This window comes from Lactuca virosa, chromosome 9, assembly GCF_052849685.1.
Source record: "Lactuca virosa cultivar CGN04683 chromosome 9, Lactuca_virosa_CGN04683_v6, whole genome shotgun sequence".
Taxonomy (NCBI): Eukaryota; Viridiplantae; Streptophyta; class Magnoliopsida; order Asterales; family Asteraceae; genus Lactuca; species Lactuca virosa.
Window position 1 is genome coordinate 142,674,651 of NC_136434.1, and position 12,453 is coordinate 142,687,103.

General features: G+C 39.4%; 1 long non-coding RNA gene across 1 annotated transcript; it reads left to right on the forward strand.

Moving 5' to 3' along the window:
* The first annotated feature begins 234 nt into the window (after positions 1 to 234).
* LOC145136355 (uncharacterized) lies at positions 235 to 1,205 on the forward strand. The gene is made up of 2 exons (XR_013720410.1): positions 235 to 370; positions 1,094 to 1,205. It is a non-coding gene; the product is annotated as an uncharacterized LOC145136355 (long non-coding RNA).
* Positions 1,206 to 12,453: the final 11,248 nt, after the last annotated feature.

Here is a 12,453-nt window from a genome sequence, read left to right on the forward strand (position 1 = left end):
ATTAACAAAATCAAGAAACTTAAAAAAAACAATATATATATATATATATATATATATATATATATATATATATATATATATATATATATATATATATATATATATATTCAATACACATTAACATTTGACTGGAAGGCGGGATCATTTAGTTTCCCGCCAAAAATCCAAGATCATCTACCACTTTTTTATATATTTATGTATATGCTTTTTTCATTCCTCCCTATAGAATTAACAACGATTTATTTTCCCCATATAAGCAAGCACCGATTCATTAACAAAGCAGAGAGAGATAATTTCGAAGAAGGGAAAAAAATAAGAGGCCTATACAGGGGACGGGATTTCCATACCTAAATCATCAACATAACATCAGGTTAGTCCCTCTCTATTATGATTTTGTTCATGTTCTTGATTCCAACTCAAAGTTGCATAAATCGGGTCACTTTAAAGTTAATTATTTAATATGATGCTTGCATGCAACTGATTTAATTAAAAAATGACTGGAATTACAGAAAATGGCACAACTAATAAGAGTAAACTAGATACAGATATGTAAAGAAATATGTGTTGTAGATTTCACTTGCTATCACATTCGTATGGCGTCTCTTCGCATTCTGCATACATAAATGAACAATAAACTTGTGTAAAGAAGTGTAAAGTAATTAAAAGTAATCACTTAATTAAATTAAGAGGTACATACCAAGCCACATTTATCTTCCTTGACTTAGATTTTATGCGTATGTTAATGGAGGATTAAACACATAGTTGTCGTTTCCCTGATGTGTTGTCTCCGGTTGGGTTTCTTCATGCGTTAATGGTCAAATAAATGCAATAAATAGCAAAAGTAATCCTAGCAATCAGTGATAATTATCATTCAAAAAGATTTTATCATTATCTGTTAAGCTTTAGTTTCATGATCTGTTAAGTTTTAAAATTAATATATTATTTGGTGATAATCTTATATCTTTTTCTCCGATGTTAAATTAAAAAATTAATATTTTTTATGATAATCGTGTTTGGTTTTGGCGTATCTTGATATGATAAAGTTTAGAATATAAATATGCTTTTTACTGACGATTGTGTTTCGCTTCTGCAGAGTGAAGACATTGAACCAATTTTCCAACGCTGCTCTCCCTAGCTACACACGAGACTAAAGACTTATTTCGTGTTTTGCTCTTTTTTGTATTATTAAAGTTTTTTGGTGCTAATGAATGCTTATTTGCTCCACCTATCTCTGAAGATGAAATCATATCAAACAATTGTGGAATACAAGAATTAAAAAGTACTTGCTTACCCTCAGACCATGTAACATCCCGATTTTCTAGAATTTCGTTTTTGATTAAGTAATTTATTAAAACTGTTTACTAAAAAGCAACATCAATATCATAACAACTCATAACCCATAAGACAAATGTCATAAAAATATGTCATGAAATAATGAATATGTCATAGTACAATCCCAAGAACATCATGGTGCGGAAATCGAGTGTGTGCGATGCGCTGCTACCGTGCCGGCTCCTTTCCTTTTGATGAAGAGGTACCTGAAACAAAACTATAAACTGTAAGCACGAAGCTTAGTGAGTTCCCCCATCATACCACATACCATACAATAACATACTTTTAGGCATATCTGGGTGCCCGACCTACCCTGCTAGGCATACCGGGGTGCCTAACCTACCCCTGTCAGACATACTGGGGTGTCCGACCTACCCCTCCGGTTTATCTTAACCGGTTACGAAGACTATTTCACCCCTACTACTACCACATAATACATAACATAATTATACTGTCAGGCATACCGGGGTGACTGACCTACCCCTTCGGTCCTTACAACCGTAACATGGGGACTATTCCCCCTACTACCACTATCACCTAATATCATATCATACGAGCATATAGAACATATCAGATAGTGGTAAACCCAAGTAATTATCACAAAGACAACTACTTGACAAACAATCCCTACTAGTGGGCCGACATTGTGGCCATAGACCCACTTCTATTGGAAGGTAACTCACCTCAATGTCGTGCAGTGTCCGAACTCTCCTCGGTATGGAAATCAACTCCTCAATCCCTACACAACAACCTTTCTAAATTACCATTTCATACTCATAACCCTTACAAGGGTCAACTCAAGTCCAAGTCGAAGTCAAGGTCAAAACCATGGTCAAAGTCAACATCTGGTTGACTAGACTCGCCAAGTTGGTCCACCAACTCGTCGAGTCCCCACGTCCACAAAATGCTACAACCTTGTCCCTACTCGTCGAGTCTAGCAAGAGCTCGACGAGTTCTCCTTCAACAAAACACCGGGACCTCCTTCAACTGACTCGCTGAGTTCATCCTTGAAATCGTCGAGTCCATCTTCATCCGCATGAAGGTGGTTAGTCTATGACTCGTCGAGTTCTCCTTGAACTCGTCGAGTCCGTCTTCATGTGGTTGGTACATTGCCTTGAACTCGCCGAGTCCGCTCATACATTCGCCAAGTTCCATGATTTCCAGGTCCCTAATGAGCCTAGAAAACTGAATGTTCTTCTATCTTAGCATCTGGTCCATCAACAGAAGGATTTGATGGAAAATATGACTCGACTCGCCGAGTCCCATGAACGACTCGCCGAGTCCTTCTTTGTCCAAAACTATACAGTCAATCTCAGGGGATCTTAATGCATCCAAATCATAGATCTGACCTCCTAGGGTCCATTTTATACGTAAAGCTACTAACTTGATGTCCATGCATGGGGTTTTTGGCTCAAAAGGCTATAAAATGGGGTTTATAAGATGCATGGGCTTCACATGGTCATAAAGTTGGCACCTTTATGCCCTGGGAACCCTCAATGGTTCCAGATCTGAAGCTAACACTCCTCAAAATGATCCAAACCCAAAGGTGGCTTAGAAATGTCCCAAAAATGGCAAGATCCATGTCTTAAAGAAGATCTATCAAATGATAAGTCAAGGTTCAAGCTTTTTACCTTGAATAAACTGGAAATGGGGCAAAATCTCTGGATCTACTTGCTTCTTCAAGAACCCCCAAGCTTCCACTTCTTCCTATAAGCTCCAAACAACTCTAAATACTCAAAAATGGCTCAAGAACACTCAACAAGCTCTAGGGTTTCGAGATAAGGCTTTCTGAAAGTGAGAGGGACGATGGGGGCTGGGTTGAGGCAAGATAAGTTGCTTATACAGGGTGCAAACCCTAATATTAGGGTTTCATCCAGACAGTCCTACTCGTCGAGTGGGACTCCCGACTCGTCGAGTAGGTTACTTAAAACCCACGTCCAAAGTCTTGTCTACTCAACGATTTGGGCCTCCAACTCGCCGAGTCCCAGAGTAAAAACATACAATCTTTAAATTTAAAATACGTACCAGGAACCGGGTGCTACAAATATCCCCCACTTATTTTAGACTTCGTCCTCGAAGTCTGCTACTGAATCTGGAAAAAGCTCGGGGTAGTGCTCCCGCATCTCTTCCTCTGGCTCCCACGTCCATTCTGAGCCCTTACGGTGCTGCCATTGCACCTTCACCAGCTCGACCCTTTTGTTCCTCAGATCCCTCGACTTCCTGTCGAGGATAGCTATTGGTCGCTCGATGTAGTTCAGGCTGTCATCCTCCTGAATATCCTCCAAAGGCACCACTACCGAGTCGTCCACCAGGCACTTCCGCAACTGGGAGACGTGAAAAGTACTGTGAATCTGACTAAGTTCGGCTGGCAGATCCAACATATATGCCACCTTGCCCACCCGTGCTATAACCCTGAAAGGACCGATCTACCTGGGGCCCAACTTGCCCCTCTTCCTGAACCGGATGACACCTTTCCAAGGTGACACCTTCAGGAGGACCATATCCCCGACCTGGAACTCCAGATCCGAACGACGCTTGTCGGCATAACTTTTCTGCCGACTCTAAGTTGTCTGAAGCCTGCTCCTGACCTGTTGGATCCTCTCCGTAGTCTTGAGTACCACTTCGGTACTCCCCATGACTCTCTGCCCAACCCCACCCCAACAAATCGGGGTCCTGCACTTCCTCCCGTATTGTTGGGTTTTGAGCATTCTAACACTCCTAAGTGTATATGCAACCCTAAATACCTTGGATCTATGTTTTCTCTATTATACATGCAAATATGAATATTCCAAGGTATTACCCTATCTAGCATACAATCTTTGATACTTGGGTAATAAAAACAAGTTTGAAGACATACCTTTTTATGTAGCTTGATTCCTTGATGCTTAAGAGCCGAGTGCCCCAAGTGTGACACCTCAAATGGTTCACACAACATCAAATACACTTGGAATAACTTAGAGAGAAATGAAACACTTCATGAAATCGGCTAGCCCTCACCATACACACATAGTTCTCTCATAGTATCACCTGGTCGCCGATTTTGATAAGAATAAGATGCTTATATAGTGTGTCACAATTAGGGTTACACCATGTAAACCCTAATTGTCATGGCCTTTCATTTCCATGATCCATGGGTACAAAAACACCATGGAGAATCCATGGAGCATCCTATGGGTTTTAGCCCAACTTGATAATCCATGGAGCATTAGCCCACTATACAAGTATGAATGATTTACACAATCAACCCATATATTTAATTAGTCTCCTTTTGATCACTTAATTAATTTCAAATTAATTATTGATCAATACTAATTAAATAATCTTATAATATATTAATAAACCTTAAGTGTTATTTCTCTCATTTTAGTCTATCCAAATGAATGATGCCATGCAACCCAAATGGACCATGCCAATCGGGTCAAGTACATACCAAATATAGTTATGGACTTAGACACTAATCCAACAGTCTCCCACTTGGACAAGTCTAAAACTATTATTGAGTATGACTTCAAAAACCGACTGGCAATCGTAGCTCTTTAAGTCGCTGTCGAATTCTGACGTTGTAACTGTACACTGATCTCGTCAATGACATGTCCATTAGATAAGTGATCATATATTCCTCCATTCTAGATATCATATGAACTGAGACATGGATTATCAATCATTCTCTCAGTCCATTTGTTGTTTCCCGATTTCCGATTCATGACGACTGACTAATTGAACAGATAAAATCGGTCCTGGCTTGGCCAAGCACTCACATGTGTCATCATTAAATCATCGAGGGCCCCACATATATCGCTTTTATCCCGAAGGTAAAAGGAATGGATAAACTTCGACTCATATGGCTTGTTCTACTACTTGTTGAATCATACACAACGGCACGTTTTATAACATCGAGTTACCAATGCGTTTTCGTGCAATCAATGCACAACCAACTCATAGTAACAACTCATGTCTCTAGGTTTGAAGAATATAAGATATTATCGTCTCATGATCACTCGTGATAAAATCCATGAAGTGATTCAAATGAGTGTGGGTTGAATCCAATACTCAGAACTTATGAGCACTCATGAGTGTTGTAGCACCACTTTGTCGAACATTTTAGACCTCTACAAGCCAACCCATGACAGTCTTGATTCATATCTACTTCCAACATATGACCGACTGTGGATGGTTTGAATAACTTAGTCATTAAGGAGGAACGACCTAGTTATTCTGGAAGTCAAAACATGCAAAGTGAAACACAAGAATAATCGAATCCAATATGGTCTCAGAACTTATGAATATAAATAAAATATCTTTTATTTATCACCATATTGATTACACATTGTTTATTGTAAACTGTTTCAAACTATCAATTTTATACTTGAATTAAAACAATAGTTGTCCCATGCTCCAAGCATGTACACTATGTTTTCTAAACCAAGTATGCACACTATGTTTGTCTAAACATTAGTTATGCCATACATCAAGTATGCACACTAAGTTTGTCTATGATCTTTACTCTGTGAAATAGATCGATTGAACATAATTCCAATGATTCTCATTTCACAATCCTAATTCCTTACCGCAAATGCAAGAATTCCAAATCCTGCCATTTACCTAAATCTGTTAGATTCAAAACTTATATGCATTGATCCTTTTGTAATGATTATGCACAAAGTCAGAAAGACTTGTCAACAAACATTACAGAGTATTCCAATGGAGATCAACTCCATGGAAATATCCTTCTTGCATTAAGTTTTTCTAATCTTACACATATTGAATCCACCTATGGAGACAACTCCATATTCCCATTTTGACTATCACTTCTGAACAAGAGTTGCCTCTTTTCAGAATATGTCTATATGGTCCTTCCAAAATTAACACTATACTTCCAACTGTCCCTGAGCAACCAATCTTTGGTAAACCTTAGATTGTCCTCGACAATTGCTTAATCATTTTACTCATATCCAATTCTAGATTTTTCCCCCTTAATGCCCAGAGCATTTGGAAAATTTAGAAAGGATGAATATTATAGCACATATATCCTTGTCCTATATCCGAAGCATATGGGACACGACTCATGATGTCTCACATAAAGATATGGACTCTATGGAAATGGTACACGGGAAATGGTACACGGGACTATCACAGAATTATGGACTCTATGGAAATGGTACACGGGACTATCACAGACTTAGACTTTCTCTTTACCATTTGGTCAACCAAGTTGACTATGGCCGATCCCTTTCCATTGGGAAGAGAAAGCTTTTTCTGGATATCCAATGTTACCATTCTCAATGTCCATTTAAGGTTTGGGAAGTTGATCTTCTTAATCAAACTTGATTTACTAGTCCTCCAAATCATTGCTGATTCAGCAGCACCAAGCAAATAGATAAGATCATTTAAGGGTCATGTCATAGTCTGTTTCATAGTAGTCCCAAAGGAACTCACCATGTGACTTAGAAAGTGATTGAAACATCCAACTTTCTTAAGACTTTGACACCCAACTCTCCCGGCTTGTCAATATGTGACTTCATCTCCAAGATGTGGGCACACATAGACTTTGCTTGCCAATAGGGCTTGAGTGACCTTGAACTTGTGGGTTAGGGAGAATAATTGGAGGAGGTGGAGGAAGTGAAGTTCCAAGAGATTTGGGAAGATCATAGATGTCTGAACTAGACATCTTTTGGGAGATATACAAGATAGTTGATTTAAAGTCCTTAATATAACACCCAATATGAAATATTAAGGCTAGGACCCAACACAATACTTTTATAACTTGGAAGAAGGATGTCGTAATCCAAGCTATAGAATATTTGAAGGTAGGCAAATGACGATTCACCAATTTCCACCATGAAAACAAAATAAATTATTAGGTTTTTAATTGGATTTGAAACTCCTAGATCTTTTGAGATTCATTGAACTGTTCAATGGCATGTTTCAATCTCAAGTGTGCCCTTCGGGTTTTGTGACTGGGATGCCGAGGATCACAAAACAAGGTGTGAAGTAACCATGCAAATTACTTGGTACCCTTAATATTTACACCTTAATCGATATGCCGGTTAACCACACGCTCTCCACCGATACTATGATAAACATTAAGTTACCATTTGCCTACCTTGTTAAATCAAGCTAGTGTGCCGGTTAACCACACACGCTCCACTAACCGACTTAAGCAAAGTGCAAAGTGTAATTTCATGGATTAGCACCTTATTCACATTTTTCCTAAAGTAACTAAGATTGGGAATTATAAAAAGATTTAGTTACTTTATATTTATCATTAATACTTTTAATGAAGGGAGAATTATAGTCCATGTCCTACCTGTTCGGCTAACGACCCTCCACCAGTCAAGGAAGCGGTGGGTGAGAGTGGACACCCATGAAACTGCCATTTTATAGGCAGTAACCTTATACCCCCCCTTATAGACCGGCTTCGTGAATGAGGCCTACTAACGGTAAGACTGGCTTGCTCTTATACATATATATTATTAACTTATAATACTATAAAGTATAAGTATTGAATTTTAACTTTTAAAATTCTAAGGGCTTAACTTGGAATTAAAGTATTCATAAGGGAAAACTTTTCAATTCCAAAACTTTAGGGCAAGTTTTGCAACTATTCAAAACTATTCAATTCCATAACTTATGTGTTTAAAGTAGTTTTAATACAAAAAACTCTTCAAGTTCCATAACTTGAGGACAAGTTATGGAAGACTTTAAACTATTAAAAGAATGTAACTTTTCCTTTATTCATAACTTATGAAATATTTATGAGTTTTATGATTCTTAAATGTAACTTTTCATGTAACTTGAGGACAAGTTACAAAAACACATTTTAGAATCAACTCTTAGATTAAAATGGATTGAAAACAACAATTTCACAAAACTTTTCTATTAATCTAAGCAACTCATAAGAACAAGATAATTCATTCAAACTTTTTTCATGTAATTTGCATAACTCTTAAACTAATACAAAACATGAATCTATTGACAGTTATCTTTGAAATTGGATTAGCATGAACATTACCACATCAAAACAGGTTTACAAGTTCAAAACAGCTTAGGGTAATGTTCTCAGTCCAATTCCAGCCAAAAACATCAAACAGCAAGCTGTCAGCACCCAAAACTCATCGAGTTCCTTGAGGAAATCGTCGAGTTCATGCCCAAAATGATGAACTCGTCGAGTTTTTTTGCATAAACTCGTCGAGTTTTATGGTCTGGATAGTTTCAGCTTTGAAAAAACAAGTTTGCATCAAGTATAAGTGAAAACAAGCGTAGGCTCTGATACCACTGTTGGGTTTTGAGCATTCTAACACTTCTAAGTGTACATGCAACCCTAAATACATTTGATCTATGTTTTCTCTATTATACATGCAAATATGAATATTCCAAGGTATTACCCTATCTAGCATACAATCTTTGATACTTGGGTAATAAAAACAAGTTTTAAGACATGCCTTTATATGTAGCTTGATTCCTTGATGCTTAAGAGCCGAGTGCCCCAAGTGTGACACCTCAAATGGTTCGCACAACATCAAATACACTTGGAATAACTTAGAGAGAAATGAACCACTTCATGAAATCGGCTAGCCCTCACCATACACACATAGTTCTCTCATGGTCTCACAATGAGGGTTACACCATGCAAACCCTAATTGTCATGGCCTTTCATTTCCATGATCCATGGGTACAAAAACACCAAGGAGCATCCTATGGGTTTTAGCCCAACTTCATAATCCATGGAGCATTAGCCCACTATACAAGTATGGATGATTTACACAATCAACCCATATATTTAATTAGTCTCCTTTTGATCACTTAATTAATTTCAAATTAATTCTTGATCAATACTAATTAAATAATCTTATAATATATTAATAAACCTTAAGTGTTATTTCTCTCATTTTAGTCTATCCAAATGGACGATGCCATGTAACCCAAATGGACCATGCCAATCGGGTCAAGTACATACCAAATATAGTTATGGACTTAGACACTAATCCAACACGTATAACATCTCAAAGGGAGGACGATCGATACTCGTGTGGTAGTTGTTGTTGTAGGAGAACTCAACTAATGGAAGATAGGTATCCCGGCTACCATCGAAGTCTAAGACACATGCCCGCAACATATCCTCCAAAGTCTGGATGGTCCGCTCGCTCTGACCATTTGTCTGCGGGTGAAAAGCGGTGCTAAAGTGCAGACGAGTACCCAACTCGTCGTGGAATTTCTTCCAGAATCTGGAAGTGAACCGTACATCTCTGTCGGAAATCACGGAGACTGGCACTCCGTGTTGGGCTACTACCTCTCGGATGTAAATATCGGCCAGCTTCTCTGCCGAAATTCTCTCCTGGATCGGTAAGAAATGGGCACTCTTGGTCAACCGATCCACGATGACCCATATGGAATCCACTCCCCGCGCGGTCCTGGGAAGTTTGGTGATGAAATACATGGTAATATCTTCCCATTTCCACATGGGAATATCTAGCGGCTGCATCTTGTCGTGTGGCCTCTAGTGCTCGGCCTTGACCTTCCTGCAGGTCAAGCAACGCTCTACATACCATGCTACATCTCGCTTCATGCAGGGCCACCAGCGAAAAACAACGGCTTTCTTCGTTAGCCGGGTGAGGGGTACAACTATCTTGGAGAAATCTTGAATGAATCTCCGGTAATAGCCCGCCAATCCCAGGAAACTCCGAATCTCAGATGGAGACTTCGGAACCTCCCATCTCATCACAGCCTCTACTTTGGCAGGGTCAACCAAAATACCGTTCTGGTTGACAAGGTGCCCAAGAAACTGCACCTCGCGCAACCAGAACTCACACTTGGAGAACGTGGCATACAAGCTCTCCCTCCTCAAGGTATCCAACACCTCTCGCAAGTGCTCCTCGTGTTGCTCCTGCGTCTTGGAATAAACCAAGATGTCGTCGATGAAAACTATCACAGACCGATCCAACATCGGCATGCATACGCGGTTCATGAGGTCCATGAACGCGGCAGGAGCATTGGTGAGCCCGAAAGGCATCACCACGAACTCGTAGTGGCCATAGCGAGTCCGGAACGCAGTCTTCTGTATATCCTCGTCTCTGACCCTCACCTGATGGTAGCCTGAATGTAAATCTATCTTGGAAAACCAAGATGCCCCCTATAGCTGGTCAAAGAGATCATCAATCCTCGCGAGTGGGTAACGGTTCTTCACCGTTACCTTGTTCAGCTCCCGGTAATCTATACACATTCGATGCGACCCGTCCTTCTTCACGAACAGGATCGGGGCTCCCCAGGGTGAACTACTTGGTCTGATGAATCCCTTGTCTAACAGCTCCTGCAGCTGTGTAGACAACTCCTGCATCTCGGGAGGAGCCAACCGATACGGTGTCTTTGCTATCGGAGCCGCACCGGGAACCAGGTCGATCCTAAACTCCACCTGTCTCTCCGGAGGTATCCCAGGCAACTCCTCTAGAAACACATCCGGGTACTCTCGCACCACCGGCACATCACTCACATTCGCCTTACCCTCCTCTCGGGTATCCATGACGTAGGCGACATATCCGGCGCAACCCTGTTAAAGATAGCGCCTAGCCCTCGCTGCTGAGCATAAATTTGGTGTTGGGTTTTGAGCATTCGAACACTCCTATGGTGTACATGCAACCCTATAAACCTTGGATCTATGTTTTCTCTATTATACATGCAAATAATCAATATTCCAAGGTTTCATCCTAACTAGCATATTATGAAGCAACTATACTACAAAGTTCTAGTTAGATGACATACCTTTGATGTTGCTTGAAGTCTTGAACTTTAAGAGCTTAGCCCCAATAGTGTGGAAGCCTCAAGTGGAATCACAAATCACCAAAACACCTTGGAAGAACTTGAGAGAATATGTATGCTCACTAAAATCGGCCCACACTTTTTTTCACACACTTGTGCCAATTTTGTGAGCCAAAGACCCCTTTATATATTATGGAGGATTAGGGTTACATCCATGTAAACCCTAATACCCATGACCTTTCATTTACATAGGATCCATGGGTTAAAAGCTCCATGGACCATCCATGAAAGCTTAGCCCAACCTAAATGAACTTGGCCCATTCCATATATATAAGAGTCCATATTTAATTAGTTCTTTTTGATCACTTAATTAATTCTAAATTAATTCTTGATCAATACTAATTAAATAATATGATTCCATATTAATATATTAGAACTTATAATATATTAATATAAATCATAAATATACTATTCTCAAAAGACTATCCATATAAATTGTGTCGATGAAGTGCAACCCAAATGGACCATGCCGGGTCGGGTCAAGTACATATCAAATATAGTTATGGACTTAGACATTAATCCAACAGTCTCCCACTTGGATAAGTCTAAAACTATTATTGAGTATGACTTCAAAACCTAACTGGCAATCGTAGCTCTTAAAGCCGCTGTCGAACTCTGACCTTGTCAATGACTTGTCCATTAGATAAGGGATCATATATTCCTCCATTCTAGATATCATATGGACTGAGACATGGATTATAATCATTCTCTCTGTCCATTTGTTGTTTCCCGATTTTCGATTTATGATGACTGACTGATTGAACAAATCAAATCAGTCCTGGCTTGGCCAAGCACTCACATGTGTCATCGCTAAATCATCGAGGGGCCCAAAGATATCGCTTTTATCCCGAAGGTAAAAGGAATGGATAAACTTCGACTCATATGGCTTGTTCTACTACTTGTTGAATCATACACAAAGGCACGTTTTATAACATCGAGTTACCAAATGCGTTTTCGTGCAATCAATGTATAACCAACTCATAGTAACAACTCATATCTCTAGGTTTGAAGAATATAAGGTATTATCGTCTCATGATCACTCGTGATAAAATCCATGAAGTGATTCAAATGAGCGCGGGTTGAATCCAATACTCAGAACTTATGAGCACTCATGAGTGTTGTAGCACCACTTTGTCCACCAACTTGGACCTCTACAAACCAACCCATGACAGTCTTGATTCATATCTACTTCCAACATATGACCGACTGTGGATGGTTTGAATAACTTAATCATTCAGGAAGAGCGACTTAGTTATTCTGGAAGTCAAAACATGCAAAGTGAAACACAAGAATAAATGAAACAAATAT